Source organism: Erithacus rubecula, assembly GCF_903797595.1.
Source record: "Erithacus rubecula genome assembly, chromosome: 3".
NCBI lineage: Eukaryota > Metazoa > Chordata > Aves > Passeriformes > Muscicapidae > Erithacus > Erithacus rubecula.
The window spans coordinates 42,145,230-42,160,405 of NC_136689.1; the positions used below are offsets into that span (position 1 = coordinate 42,145,230).

Consider the following 15,176-nt stretch of genomic DNA (forward strand, 5'->3'; position numbering starts at 1 on the left):
AACGGACTCGTACTGCATTGTGGTCTCAGCTTGGGAACACCAGTACTGAATGCTAAAGCTAACAGAGTAGTCCTGCTTCAGAAACACTCCCTATTCTTTTAAATGGAAATGCAACTATCTCAGACATAGCAAACACACCTGCCCCACTAAAGACTGTTTGAAGGCTATCAGAAGCTTTCCATTAATGTGTATTTGAACTCCATAGACTACAATACCTTTGCCTCACTCGAACAGCTAGATCGATCAGACCTACACCACCTGAAATTTCAAGGAACCAAGAACAAACTTGAGAAGTGCCATCCCAAAGGAGTTTCTCGCCTGAAAGTAGTTTCAACCCCAAAGAAAAATGTTGTGTTTTGTTTGTTCCACCCTCCCCAAGCCTGGTTCTATGTTGCTGCTACTTGAAGGGCAAGAAAGTTTACACTTTATTTTACCTCCTTTCCTACAAAACTTTTAAAAAATTGACATATATTTTTGCAGTTGCAGCAAGAGGAAAAGTTCCTCAACCAAGTGACTGTATTCTGTAAACTGCTTACTGTCAGGTATTTCAGCAGCACAGAAAAAGCAGAACAGCAGTAACTGAATAGTCAGCTCACATGTGTGGAAATTGCAACCTCCAAGCTATTCTGGGAGCAATGCTCTGTTTTCTGTACCATTTCTGCATAATCACACCAGAAAGCATGCTCTTTCCTGGAGAGACTATGATTACATGCATGTCTATACACCTTCTGTTACAGCTGAGTCCCTGGTTATTAAACAGAGCATCTGAGGCTCAACTGTAACACAAGTGAAATAAAACACGTTCAGGATGAAAGCAGTTAACCTGGCACTGCCAGCAAAACACATGGAGCATTTCTAAATTGCAATCGCTATCTCTCCAAAGGATGTCACCAGCTTCCCTGTTTACCCAACACGTTTACTCTTCTTTAAGGCAGGTAAAAGAGTCCTCCCACTACTTTGTACACGACGAGCAGAGAGGGCTCAAAGCAGAGAAATGAAACAAATTTGACTTGAAAGTACTTCAGCTGGATCAGTGAAAACAAGACCCAGTTGCAAAGTTACCTAACTGAGCCCGTACTGCACAACTACAGCCAGTTGTGTAACAAACCTCAGGACAATTTTGCAGCTCTTAATCAGGCAAAACTCCCCGCTGATTTCCACAAGGGAGCTCTAATCAATCAAAAGCTCTGAGGATTGATTCCGGTTTTCTCCTTTTTAATGAAAAGGTTTATTTTGAGCTATGAGAACATCAGATTATATGAACTCGGCAAACCCATAGCGCTCACTTTACGGCATAAGGAATTCGCCCTGTGTTTTAGTCTACCAACTGTACTTGGTAGTGTACAGGAAAAAAAGAAACAACACCTGAACTGACAAAGAATAATTTCACAAATAACGGACCTGTTCTCCTGACTGGTAAAAGAAAAGACGGTATACACACAGGGAGATCTGCGGCTCTTTAATCAAACTCCATCCCCTTTGGAAGAACGGGGAAGACCAGCGTCTCCGCCCGGGTCCCTCCCTGAAGTTGCGCAGCCGGGAAGAGAATCCCCCGCGATGTGTCCGCAAGTGACCGGCGGGGGTCCAGAGCATCCCGAAACCGCGCAGGGTCGGGAAAGACCCTGTCGGGAAGAGCCGGTGGAAGCGGCGGCACCGAGCGGCTCCACGTGCGCTCCCTCCGCCCGCAGCGCCGGCCGGGGCGGCACAGCCCGGCGCGCCCGTCCCGCTCCCGCGTCCCCTCAGGTGCGCTGCCCGCCCCTACCTGCCCGCCGGCGGCAGCGACCGGCCCCCTTCTGCCGCGCCGGGTCCCTGTCAGCGGTCGGCGGGAGAGCAGGAGCGCTGTCCCGCCGGCAGGGCGAGCCCCATGTGAAGAGGAGCGGGGGAGCCCGGCGGCTCCACCGGCGCGGCCGAGGGGAGGGGAGCGGGAGGAGGCGGGAGGGCGGGACGCGCCCGGCGCTGCCCCCGCGCGGAGCCGCCCCGGCCCCGGCCCTGCCGGAGGCGCCGAGCCCGGCAGCGCCCCCTGCGGGGAGCGCCGGGGAGCGGCGGGAGCCGGGAGCGCTCCGGGGATCCCGAGGGTCTCTGCCCTCCCTGCGGGGAGCGGCGGGGAGCGGCGGGAGCCGGGAACGCTCCCGGGATCCCGAGGGTCTCTCTGCCCTCCCTGCGGGGAGCGGCGGGGAGCGGCGGGAGCCGGGAACGCTCCCGGGATCCCGAGGGTCTCTCTGCCCTCCCTGCGGGGAGCGGTGGGCACCGACGGGAAGCGGCGGGAACCAGGAACGCTCCCGGGATCCCGAGGGTCTCTCTGCCCTCCCCGCGGGCTCTTCTCAAGAGCCATTTGAGCACATCCAGGCAGGAGGTGCAGTTTGCTTGTACTGCTGAGGGGCCGCCAGTGAGGGGCTAAGTAAGTGTTTCCAGTGTATTAGTCATTGTGGTAAATTCGGGCTGTAACATCCACATGCCGGCAGAATTGAAAATGCGTCGGGGCCGCAAGGTGAGGAGGCAGCGGTGCCAGCCTGAGACAGTAAAACAAGTTTGGATGTCTGCTGTTGGACCATTGCTTCTCTTGGCATCGGGGCTTTTGCTGACTCTGCAGTGCCTCCCTAAATGTCCTAACAGGGAGAAGGGATAGGATGGCCCCAATTAAGGAAAAAGAGAGTGCTTACAGTTAAAACACAGCATAAGGTCTTGGGATATCAGGATTCAATGTTTGACTTTGCCCACCCATGGCAGCCACTCAGTTCTTGATTTACCAAGCAACTGTGGTGATGCCGAATTGAGTTCTTGTTAAAAGTTTGGCTGGCTTCCCAGAAATCCTCAGATTACGCAGGGAATTGGATTCATACTTGTCAGTTAAACAAGTGCCTAAATATTTGCAGAATTTGGCATCTTTGTGCCATAGCTTCCCATCTCTATTATCAAATCCCCCTCCCTGCCTCACAAGAATCTGATTAAGCTTTCAGATTGATTTCAGTGACTTCACAACGACAGAGTTCCTGAAGCATAGGAGCTAAGAGATAGATGCTGCCATTTCATCCCGTTCTCCTCCAAACAGGCATAAAGATATAAACACAAAATATTTTGAAAAGAAGGTATCTCGAGGGATGAAAATTTTTCAGAAAAGCAAAGAGAGACAGAAACAAGTCAGTGTGTGCTGTGAATTTGATGGTAGGTGTTTGCTGAGCTGGCAAACCCTGGAGTACTGCTCCTGACACTGTGAGGTGTGAAACACAGAGCAGGCAGACAAACACATTTGCTAGCCCAAACCAGGAACAGTCATCACAAGTTTTCCAAATTAAAAATCTTAAGAGACATTTATTGGGGTAAAGCTGAAGTCCTCTGTCAGAACCCTGTGACTTTCTAATTATAGACTTCAACATGACACTGGTGCAAATGTTAAAAGTATACATGGCAAACCTGATCTTTTTTCCCACTGCTGATAAAGTGAAAAAAAAAAGCAGCATTTTACTGAGGATATTATGCAAAAAGTCCTCTGATCAGTAATTGTTCACAGCATTAAAATCAATATTCATTCTATTTATGCATTTTTACGGTACAATGAGAGCTATTAATCTAAACTCATCTAAATATAATAAACATTATGATTTTCCTTGTCTTTTCTGTTTACCTCTTCTCTGCTACTGTTTCATAAAGCTGTGATTTTTTTTTTTTTCCTTATGTACAAGTACTTAATAGCATCACCATAAAAGTAATCAAGTTCTCCAGGAAGCCAAGATTTCCCTTAATTTTACTTGGATCTTACAAATCTTTAACTTAATAGCAGCAGGACCATATTGCACAGATATGCATAGGTGAAGCCTGCAGGGAAACTCTGTAAATTAATAGAAAGGCAGGTTGTGCTGTCCCAGAATGACTGCTGGGCGAGGCTCTTGGCTCCCAGGCTCTGCATGCTGTGTCATGGCTGGGAGCTGTGGCAGCAGCCTGGCACTGCTTCCTGCACACCAGGATGCTGGATGTTGTGCTCAGCTCTCTAGAAAGCAGCCAGAAACACAGGATGCCCTGCAGGAATAAGGGAGACCTCGCGCATCTGTGGCTTTGGCAGGACTTTCACAGAACAGATTTGTGGTCTAGCTGTAGGCTGGAGCCTACCACTGGCATAACCTGTGAGAAGGAGCAGGGTCTAACCTCCATCTGTGTTTGTCTAAGTCCAGATGAACACGAAGAGAGAGCTTTCTGTTCTCTATTTTACACTCCAGCACTAAAATTATACTTCTCATCTGAGGCACAGACCCAATTAGGGCTTTGAATATCACCCTGTAGTTATGTGCCCACATAGCTACATGCCTTGACGTCCCCTCTGCTTGCTAATATTACTAACTTGTATTGCTAAATCACCCTTAAAAGGGCAGAGAGCTGCTGTAAATTAGGACAGAACTGCTGAAAGTACCTGAGTCCTCCTGCGGGTGGCATCAGAATGTCTTCAGTGGGCCAAGGAAAGAGGAGAGGGATGATATTCCTGAACAGCCAGAATCATTACAGTGTGAGTGCTGCTAAGAAATTCACATAAATCAGCAGATCTTTAAATTAAAAGGATCATTTAAAGCAGTAAGAATTAACATCACTCCGTCGGCCCTTTTAATTCTGACAAATAAACCTTTATCAAGCCTCACAGCCAAGCTCTGTATAAGTTACAGTTACCACAAGGGGAGAATGCACATGCATGGTTTAAACTCGCAGCTTCTACAGCTTCAGCAAAATCGGAACTTTATCACCCCAAAAGCAATTTTATCCTTTTTCATGTAAACCTCAGGGTGTCAGGTACAAATTGATGATCACAAATGAATCATCACAGTTGCCCAACAGGACACAGAAGGGTTAAGTGTAGCTAGGATAAGAAAGGCTACAGATGCAACCAGAGCAGGGTTGTTCAGTGTTTTAAACTACTGTGTTACAATTGTCACTCTTGTTTCTGGTGCCTGTATAGATCAGGAAAGATCCTATTACACTGAGACAGGTCAGTGCATACTCCCAAGCCAATATACATATTGGAAACATTCAAGTGCTATGGGTCTAACTACTGAGGAAACAATTGCCTTACCTGCAGAGTATCTTGTGCTCATTTCAGAATATATTTTTTCAGAATTTGATCATGCCTTGTACTGTTCCATTGCCCATATGACTAAATTGCACAGCCTGAGACCATAATCAGAAAAACCCTAGTCAATTTGTGCTCAGCAACCACCATCAGCTGTAAAAGGAGGAAAGAATGACCTTCAAGAACACATCAGGAAATATGTTTCTTTCTTTTTGTCCCTTTTTTCCTTCCCCTTCTTTAAACGCATTTTAGATTATCTAAGTTGGTGTTTGTTGCCCTTGCAATCATTGATCTGCTCACTTGACATTTTCATATGGCTTTGTTGCCAGAAAACGCTTAGGAACTTCATTTGCACTGTTGCTTGCAAAAAGTCTGGATTAATTTCATTAGAGACTGAATACTTGATCTCTACAACAACTAATGAGGTGGGACCCTTTTGTTTATTAAAGTTTTAGAGACTGAATACTTGATCTTTACAACAACTAATGAGGTGGGACCCTTTTGTTTATTAAAGTTTAGGTATGTGAAAGAAGACTGAAGTTCAAATTGTCTGTCTTCTGAAAGAGTGGGTTCTTTCAGGGTATTTCCAAGAAAAGTAATCCCATATGTTGCCCTAAAACTCATCTCTGATTTGTACTGATAGAGGATCAATTCCAGTTTACCATTTCCTTCCATTAATTTGTTCTTAACAAAATTAGTATCGAAAAAAAAGCAAGATTTCTTCTCATGAGATTTAGAGTTATGTGTGTGTGTACAACAGTCATCATAGAGAATGAGTTGGTTGGTTTTTTTTCTTGTCAGTAGTGATGCTATTCTTAGTTTTGTATGTGGTCCTTATATGTATCATAGATAGGCACAATAGATACACATTGGCAGCTTTGATCGTATTCAGAGATGGCCTGATCTCCCAGTCCAGGAAATTATCCTGAAACGCTCATCATCCTGGCAGCAGAATTTTAACCAACAGTTCCCAAGAGCCTCTGCCAGCACATTGTTGCCTGTAGAGGATTCAGAGCTACTAAACATATTAGAGGAAATGAGAAAGATGCAGGAATTGTATATTAAAAAACCCAAACCCACAACAACAACAAAATCTACTTGGGCTATGGCTATAATATTGTATCCCAAAGGTTTTAGAAATCATCCAGGCAGTTGTGTGATGTGTGGCACTAGCTGAACCCTCACATTGGACTCTTTTGGCTTCAATCCATAATCACCCTGTAGTCCCCTAACAGAGCTTTGTGCTATTGGAATAGCAATAAAGCTGGCACCATTGCTGACACTGGATTGTGGTATTGAGTAGTGTGACAAGACAAAGTACACATCATCCTGAAAGCAGGGCTTTGCTTTGTAGCAAAAGAAAGTTAAGTGGTACAATCTCTTGCTGCCTGCCACTGCTGAGTCACAGCCACTCATGCCATGGCATGACTGTGAGGAGCCTGCATAGTGCCCAGCAGCTCCCATGAAACCAGAGATATCCCAAGCAAGCCAACCACAAGCAATAACTGATGCAGAAATGGGTTCCAGAGACTTTCCAAGACCATATTATCTTCAGTTCCACCTGTTGAGCTATCTGACATCTCTGGGAATTGACACTAAGTAAAAGAATGTGAAAAAGACAAAGATATATTTGTTTCTCTAAAAGATTCCCTTCTTGAAGAAAATTATTTAAAAATAACAATAATCAAAGAAAGTGATAAGAGTTGAAGATTCTTAGGCATACAGAATCACTTTACTTTTGCCTACCCAGCTTGCTAGGGGAACTTCATTTTGCCATGGGTGGTACTATTTCGCTTCCCTGGTGTATTCATCTCACAGCCCTGCTTAGTGACACCAAATTGATCAACAGAGAAAACAGTAAAAAAAAAAAAATCCTTGCTCCAAATAAAAACATTTGTCACTGCCCAAAATTAAAAAAAGAAAAACTGAATCCTCCCTCATCCTTTCCAGAAAAGTCACAGGGATTTCTCATGGCTGGTGACAGTAGCCACCAGTGATGCCAGAGCACCCTGTAGCAATACAATGCAACTGTAAATGAAATGTAATGTGGAACTTCATGGCAATTGTGTTTTCACCTGTGGGGTTTAGGCATACAGTTCTATTGATTACAGTACCTGCCTGTGTGGTTCTGGCTTTACTTGCTGGTTAATTGTTGAATAACCATGTAGCTCAGCAGAAATCAGAATAAACAGCCAAGCATTCACTTTGCTCAACTTGCAGGACTTGTGGCCATATTCAGAGTTTCAGTACTGACTAAAACAAAGGAGTCCATTACAGAAGGGGACCTATAGCTTCTCTATAGGCTCTGTAATTGTAGTCAAAAAACACATTGACCTACTGCTACTGCATATTGCAGATAGACAATGTCAAGGACTTGCCTTAGTGCCACACTTCCTATATTTCATGAGTCTTCATGTCATCAGACAAGTAGCTGGAGGAGGCTATATCTCCCTGTCACTCTGGGATTGCAATTTTGGCTCCTTTTACCCCTATATGGATCTTCAAGCTCAAGACAGGCAGCCAAAATAGTCTTTCCCTGGCCAGTGGTGTGGTGATGCAAGACCTATCCAACAAATATGATGCTGTTGTTGGCAACACTGCAAGCTGGCATTGGTCAGGGTGCCATAACCAAATATCCACATCGTGGGAGGGATGGAGGATACGAGTTCACAGTGTGCAGAAGGAAGCTGTTTGCAAGCTTTTTGGTTATGTCTGAATTTAATGTGAGGGAGTTCAAAAAACAGTTAAAAATGTAATCTAGCTGGCTAAATATTGTGATATAATGTTTTGAAGTAGTATTGCATTACTGAATAAAGTTTTCCTCATAGCAATGGTGAAAATGGGAAGAATTACAGTAGGACTTATCTAATATACTTTAGTGATAATTTTGCAAGGATATGTTAATATACCAATACCTTTTCCTCTTACCAGCCTTTTCTGTGTTTTGGCAGCCCATAATATTTTTCTGTGCCCCCTCCACTGCCCCCAGAGCAGAGCCAAGAGTGAGAAAAGGTTCCAACCTAAACCAAGCTGATAATAATTGATCCATCATAACATTTTTTTTCTGAACGAAATGTGACATTTCACCTATAAATAAAGACTCAATTTAGTGTGGTTATTTGGTCCATTAGTTAATAAAAGTTAAAGATTACACTTTGGTCATGTGATTGCCGACATGTGCTTGGCCATTTTCCATTTTGGCTGTTTCTGGACAGATTTTTAGCTACTGTTTAGCATGTGCATTTCTATTGCTCTGTCAAATAGCAATTGATTACGCCAGACCCATGCTGTTTTCCTTGGAACGAAAAACTCTAAAGCTTGTTTAACATTGAGAGTCTGTTGCTTTCTCTCAACAATTGTCTGAAAAAGCATCTTTTGTTGCAAATGGTTTGCTTGAAAACACCCAGCTCCTTTTGTGCTGAAGTTTCACACACAGCAGGAGACTATCTGTGTTTCAGTAATAAAATGTCTCTACTGTCAAGGTCAGAGGTGGTTTTTTGCTAGGTACCATGGTTCCTGAAAACATTTAAACCCCTGATACCATAGAAGATATTTAATATCCCTTATTCCCTATATCATACATATGGTGATTTTTACTGGCTTTTATGAGAATATGAATGAGGTACAGTACCAAGATGGGAATTTACCAATAAAAGTACTGTTAGAGCCCTTAAGTAGCTTATCTTCACCATTTAAACTCATCATTAAGCCTGTTCTCTATAATAAGGTATACTATATGAAGGTAAAAATCAGCTTTTCACCATCACAACAGAAAATTCCTCTTAGTATCCTCTTAGCAAGAAAGAGAAGCAAAACATAATTTCAGCATCTTCTGATGCAAAGCTAAGACTCCTAATTGCTCTGCACAGCTTTTAATAGAAAAAGGGGATACCTTAATGCAGTTGACAAATTCCAATTTAATTTAAAATATTATTTAGTATTTCACCACAGAAAAAAAAAATGTTAACTTATCTTGCTTGTTCCTACATTCTTTCAGTATTTTTTTTTTAATTTTTAAACATCAAAATCAGCTTTTCTAGGCCAATATTACCTCTAGTGCAATTCTCTTCTAGTCATACCATTAAGCAATGCCATCTTTTTAGCAGTAGTGATTATGGAAACCATTGCTTCCATCTTTTTGCTATGGAAAGCCAGTTGTGATATCCAGGGCAAACAAAGACAGACCACAAAGATGAGGAAAAGATTTGGTTTCACAACTGGAAGGAAAGGGAGAATATCCTGCAGTATTTTCTCTTTTTCACTGTAAAATTTAGAAAGTCTTTGAGATTCTCTGGAAAGCAGCTGGGGACAAATGCAGAGAACATAATTTTACCCTCAACCCTTGCAACTAGCAAATCAGAACTGAAATCATTGATGGCTGTCAGGGAGCATTCACAGACTAGCCACAATTACATGATTTCCTGCTTCTTTCTGTAGTTGACCCAGAAGCAGCCACAGCCTAGTTTTCATTTTCATTGTGCAGTGGTATTAGTCTGGTCATCTTAAGTGTTATTATTACACATGGCTGCTTCAGCTCTTTGCCCCTCACTTTTTGAAGGACTGCAGGTGTCCTGAAACAGGCAAGAGAAGGCAGATTTCCAATGAAGAAGCTGCCAAATGGGGATCTTCAGGAGCTGATAGATAAATGCATTAGAAGGAATTCTAATCAGAAATTCAAGACTAATGAAAAATTAATTTTCTCCCTCTTAAAATATCAGATTTAATTCTGCTAAATTTGAGGTCCAATTTTTATTATTGCAGAAGCTGGCCTAGACACCAGCTCCACTTCTGCAAAGAATAAATTGGTAAAATTAATTGCTGAAGCCAGGGATCCCAGCTGAAACTCAAGCCCCCTTTTTGGGGCTTCACAGGAATAAAACAAGCAGCTTGACCTAAGAAGATAACTGGAGAAGGTAGATGTAAGAGGGAAAACAGTGGCACAGATTAAAAATGTGAAAGAATTTGTTAACAAACCTGTGTCAGAGACAACAGCAGACCCATAACTTCTGATAATAACTTTCCCAGATCAGTACCTGGTGTGCAAAAACTCCACTAACAACCAAAGGATCTAAACTCACTCAGAGGTTTTGAGCCTAGGGAAGTATTTACTATTAAGCAGATGTTCCTTATTCAAGAAAAGGATAAAGTTTACATTTTGAAGTGTATAGTGATCCCAGTGAACATTTCAGGCAATATGAGCAATCTGGCTTGGGATAAGCCCCAGATTTTCAGAAGAGAGGCAGAGAATTACCAAAAAATTGTGTATGCACACAATGTATTTTCCACAATTGGTTAGTAAGGACTGAAGCAAGGGCAGGGTGAGGAGGGTCAGATGCTAACAGAGAGGCCTGAACCATTCTGCCAGCTGCTCTGGCTAGTGCTAAGAGAAAGAATTACCACAGTGACAAGGGTGGAAGAGGCCTTCAAGGGTGATGAAAATATGCACCAAAAACATTTTACACAAAAGGATGCTTGAAATGTGTTATTTGCAGTTACTTTAACTACTAACGTGAAGCAGGATGCAGACCATTTTCTCCCATGTTTCTACTCTCCTAGCAACAGAGTAAGTGTTTTAACAAGTGTGAGCCACAGAAACTCAAAGAGAAAATAAAATGTGCTGAGTGAAACAAGAATAAGGTGATCCTTGCAGGGAGACTCCTGCCTTGCCAGATTTGAAGGATGAATTTAATGCAGAATTCGACAGGGATCAGTCATAGCAAATCACATGACAAGACAAGGACTTGAAGAAAACCAACCCACTATATTTCTAACTGCATTTTTTAGAACTTATGACTACTTAAAAATCTACTTGTTTAAGAGTGCAACTTTTCATACAGCTCAGCAAATCCCAAACCCTCTCTGATAAGATTTGGAAGAAATTCTGCCTATGCACAGGTTATTCTACACTAATCACCTGCCCACCAAGGCAATGGTAGCCTTCACAAAGATAAGATGTCAGAACAAGATGAAGCACTGGTCTGATCCAGCATGAAAAGTTCTCACATGCTGGTGCTTAAGGTTTTCCCCAAAGTGCTGACTTTTATCCTCACTGACTTTAGTTCACACACAAGTGTATTAAACAAAGAATAGAAAGATTGTCATCCTCCTTTCTTCAGGCTGCTGTGCATGCTTTTTTTTCAGCCTATAACAGGGCTTCCAAAAATGGGGTCTGTGATATTTCAATGTTTCAGCTGTTTTGCGTCATAAATCAAAGGGGAGAGGAATCCTTAGATTTCCTACAGAAAGGTTTTCTTTTGTACTGTAACTAGCACTGCTGAGCTGATATTTTTCTGCATATTTGCTGAAGATGGAGGTTAAAGGTAATGAGAAGAACTTCAAGGGCACTGTGACTTATACCTAAGTTTTAATGAGAACAAGTTATCTCCTGTTGTGTCCCTCTTCAACATTTTTTTTCAATATTTCAACATATTTCCAAGAATTTACCCTGATTGACCTGAACAGGTACCTGTGAAGACATTCATCTATCTGCTAAAATCATTTTTATATAGTACCTGGCTTAAATCAAAAACGTTAGCTGAAGTTCTAATTCATGACCAAAGGGAAAGGGCTCATGCACATCTCTGTCTCAGAACAGTTCTGATGGTCTATGCAGGAAGCCTGGAAAAAACCAAAAATTCATGGGTTTATCCTTTTTAGGATCCTTCTTTATCTTCTGTGTGTGTCCTGCCTCTGTTCATGAATCTTACCTCTGACATGTCATCTGGGCTTCCACTTTTTTGTTTTCTGTCTCCTTCTATCTCTTTACCCCCTAGTTATAAACTCTTCCAGCTCTGTTTTACTAACATTAGGCTTGGGTCTATTTTCCTTTCTAGACAATATTCAGGACTCTCATTGTTATTATTATTGACATAGTTTATAATTTTATTAACAATCTTTCATATGTGTCTGCTGTACTGCTGAAGCCAATTAGAAAAATAATTACCTTTCTGTGCCTGAGCAGAAAATTGGCTTAGCTCCAAAAAAAATAGTGTTCTCCAGGAAGGTTCCCATTAAAATGTAGCTTACAACATGCAGTAGCCTGAGCACTATTGATTCTATTTACTGAATCCTACCTAGCAAATCCATCAGTGATGAATAAGTGAGTTCAGCAGGTCCTGTCCAAAGATTTGCACTTGCTTACTGGAGGGAATCCTGCATCATCTGTTATCCACACGCTGTCCTCAAGGGTGACCATTAGCTAGGAAAGAGCCTGTTATTTCCTGTATGCCATTCTCCAGACACACTCAAGTCAGCTGCTGAAGACTTTCTGGGTTCTTGGAGGACACCCACTGCAACAGCCAGGCCCTGAGGGCATCACCAGCCTTGATGTCTCTGTGTCACTGTCACCACTGCCCAGCATGCCCAGGACCATCAGACCTGGTCTCTGATGCCCAGGACTCCATTGCCTCAATTCTGGGACAGCAGGATGGGCCCTGACTTGTCAGGTCCTGTCCTGCTGCCCTGGGAAGGAAGTACCCTCAGGTCCTTGTCCTTTAGGGAGCAGCTGGCATGCTGACAGTAACCACTATAAAATCTTTATATGTCAGACTCATTGGAAGAGTTGGTAACACTGATACTGAGGGACTAAATAAAAAAATCCTATTTATGAATAGGATTGAATAGAACTGGAGATTTTCTTTTCAAGGAGGAATTAGTAAGTGAAGTATTTGCCCAAACTATGGACAGAAACAAATATGGGTCACTAAGAAGAAATAAAAGAGGCCAGGATAACAGCAGCATGAAGATACTGCAGCCATCCTCTCTTCTCCTCCTCCTTCTCTTAGGGCCAGTTTTTTTCTTGACTCCACCTTGGCCTCCCTTCTGGCACTCTAAAGCCCACACTTCCTCACTGAAAGGACAACAGGACAGAAGTCTCTGTGAGAGCCCTGACAGACCATGTAGAATCAAATGATCCACCATATGGTGTCTATACAACTGCAAATATTCAAACACAGTTTGCTATGTCTGTTGCACAGCCCAGACCACTGTCTGTCTTGATTCATCCAGGATTTAATCCTCAGCTGGAGCATATCCTCTGTCCACGAGAGGGAAAGAGTGCATCCACCACACCAGCCACATCTGTGATGCAGTCCCTACTTTGGCTGGCCATCTCCAACCCTGGCTCCAAGAATCCTCTGCATTTCAGTTTGATCAACAACTAACAAGACATCAGAAGAGATCTCAGGCTCTGCTCACAGTTGTGTGAAATCAGAAGGCAGCACATTTTTACCTTTGCTGGAGCTCTCCTCCCCAGACCATCCATCTTCTGCTTTCTGTGACTCTTCCCAAGAGGCTGGAGTTACAGGCTCTTTCATCTCCACTGCACTGCCCATCAGTCACATTCCCAGACATGCTTTTTGACATTCTTTCCAGCCTGCTGGCCTGCAAACAGGAGCCATTTGATATCAGTGTTACAAAGCACATTTTGAAAGATGAGCCCTCCATACCCCTGGTAAAGCCACCCCTCACAGCTTTCCATGGAGCTCTCTTCTCTGAAGAGCCTGCCCAAGCCAAGAGAGCATTCATTTAGGGTGGCAGAAGGCAAGTTCTTAGCACCTCTGAATCAAGCACTTTTAGATGTTGCTTTCCAGTTTTATTAATATTTATTAATTCCTGTAGGTATCTTGCCAAAAGCATTTTTTTGGAGAATGGCAAAACAGTTAGAAGCTATCCACACTCTTCTGGTTTTTTTTATTTTTTTCTTTCTTTTCTTTTTTTTTTTCCCCTGGATGCTGCACAAATTGATTATTAGAGAAAGACTAATTCATTATCCACAAATAGTTCATAACCCAAATGCACTTCCACCTGAACACATTTATTTTCAGCTGAAGTATTCTTTTTTGTTGAAGTATGCTGCTTCAGAAAGTCCTTCACTTCTGAAGCATGACATCAAGAAATTGCTGTGTAAATCTGGGGGCAGAGGATGACTAACCCTTAACCCCAGCAAGTGGAAAGGTGACAGGTCTGTATTTATCTTATTTACCAGTTACAGAATAGCAAGGGAAGAGTTTACTCCCTTCAGTCTCAGTTTCCAGCAGGAACTTGGACAACTCTCTGCATTTTTAAAGAACTTTTGGGAGTAACACTTTGTGCCTCACAATTTCTCAAACAAGGGTAACAATAGGTAAGAAAACTACTGCAATTTGCCATTGAGAAAGCACCCAAACCACAATTATCATTCAGGAGCTCAAAATGTTTCACTTTTGTCTTCACAGTCTGCTAGTTGCACAGATACTGCATTTATTGTGTTTTTCATTCTCTATATAGATAGGCACATCATCTGCAAGCAAAAAAATATACTTATATTCTAATAAGGAATCTGGAAGAACACTCTCCAAGAAACAGAGATGTAGCCAAGTACTAATGTAAGAAAACACACCACTGAGTATAAAGAACAAAGCTGAAACCATGTGCCATAGTCTGTCTGCAGTTGTCAAAACAGACATGTGTCTACCACCCTGTCATAGACATTTTAAACATGCATTCTGCAGATGGGAGCTGGAATATAGATCCCAAGGTAACTGTGAAATATTATTTTATATTTCTGTTTCACCACTAACCAAAGGTATTTACCTAGTCATAAGACCTGAATGTTCAAAGAAATTCCCATTCTCAATTTTCAAATAGAAAACCCTCATGTCTTCATTTTAACCCTGGGAAATGTTACAATACGTGGAATCAACTCACAGACAAATTTCTGGTGAGGAAGTAACAAGTCTCCCATCTCCTCAAATGACATTAGATAATGACCTGCTGGCTCTTCCTGGCTAGACTTAGACACTGTTATTGTCACACCCACAGATCTGTCCTGATTGACATCATTATTGTCCCAAGAATTGCCTAACTGATGAAAGTGAGCAGCAGCAGCACAGCTGCCTCAGGATGGTGAACTCTGTGTGCAGAACACTTCATAGTACATATCCCCTCTCCAAATCCATTATCTCTCTTTCTATGGGCAAATAGGTATTCTGAAATACTACAACCTTTATCCAGAGAGCTCACATAGATGAGTGTTTCAGTACTACCATGAAGGAATAATTCAGTTCTGCTGGGAAAGTCTCAAGCCTCTTGTAAATTTGTAAATTCATCACACAGTTCTGCAAACAGAATGGAAATGTAAGATACC

General features: G+C 42.5%; 1 protein-coding gene across 3 annotated transcripts in view; it reads right to left on the reverse strand.

Annotated features, from left to right (window-relative positions):
• The window catches only part of CPNE4 (copine 4), a 220,861-nt gene extending 218,888 nt beyond the window's left edge, over window positions 1-1,973 (reverse strand). The window contains exon 1 of one of the 3 annotated variants that reach the window (XM_079302038.1): window positions 1,763-1,973. The gene's annotated coding sequence lies outside the window, so the exon portion shown is untranslated. The remainder of the gene's footprint in view (window positions 1-1,762) is intronic. The other 2 variants (XM_079302037.1, XM_079302039.1) reach the window with 2 other exon arrangements.
• Window positions 1,974-15,176: the final 13,203 nt, after the last annotated feature.